An 880-nucleotide genomic window follows, 5' to 3' on the forward strand; every position below is an offset into this window, starting at 1 on the left:
TTCCCAGGATTACTGGCTAGATGAATTAGTTAGAAAATGGTATTGATGCAAATTAATAAAATTAAGCATTCTTATTTTATGTGCTTTTATTTTTTTTTAATGCTTAGTAAGTTTTGAGAGAGTATGCACACACATGAGCAAGGGAGAGGGAGACGGAGGATCTGAAGCGGGCTCTGCATGGACAGTAGAGAGCCCGATGTGGGGCTCGAACTCATGAACCCCAAGATCATGCATGACCTGAGCCAAAGTCAGATACCTGGGCATCCCTCATTTGATGTACCTTTTTTAGTATTATTTTTGAGAGGGAGACAGTGCAAGCAGGGGAGGGGCAGAGAGAGAGGGACACAATCTGAAGCGGGCTCCGGGCTCCAAGCTGGAGGCGCAGAGCCTGATGTGGGACTCAAACTCACCAACTGTGAGATCATGACCTGAGTCGGCCATATGCTTAACTGACTGAGCCACCCGGCAACCCTTATGTGCTTTTACTAATAAAAGCTTATACAACTGACAATGCAATAAAGTAAAAGAAGTAACCATATCTGGCTATCTAGTGATTTAGAAATGGTTTCAAAGCTTTTTATCATCAATTAGTGTCAGCTCACACAGCTCTGGGAAAGCAAATAATCTTTGAGAAGACTCATCTTCCACACAATTAATAACCTCTCAATTTCTCCAAAGCCAATAAGATAATTCTGAAAGAAAGTAATCCTCTTTTCTTGATCCCTTAAAATTTAAAACTTAGTTTTAACCATATCTTCAATCAGAGTTTCATTGTGTACCAGCTATGGTAGTTCCTTAAAACCCAAGTTTTAAATACTGGTTTCTTTTGTGCCCATAACACAGATATCATATTTATATACTACCAGTAACACAGAGGATG

This window comes from Acinonyx jubatus, chromosome B4 (genome assembly GCF_027475565.1).
Source record: "Acinonyx jubatus isolate Ajub_Pintada_27869175 chromosome B4, VMU_Ajub_asm_v1.0, whole genome shotgun sequence".
NCBI lineage: Eukaryota > Metazoa > Chordata > Mammalia > Carnivora > Felidae > Acinonyx > Acinonyx jubatus.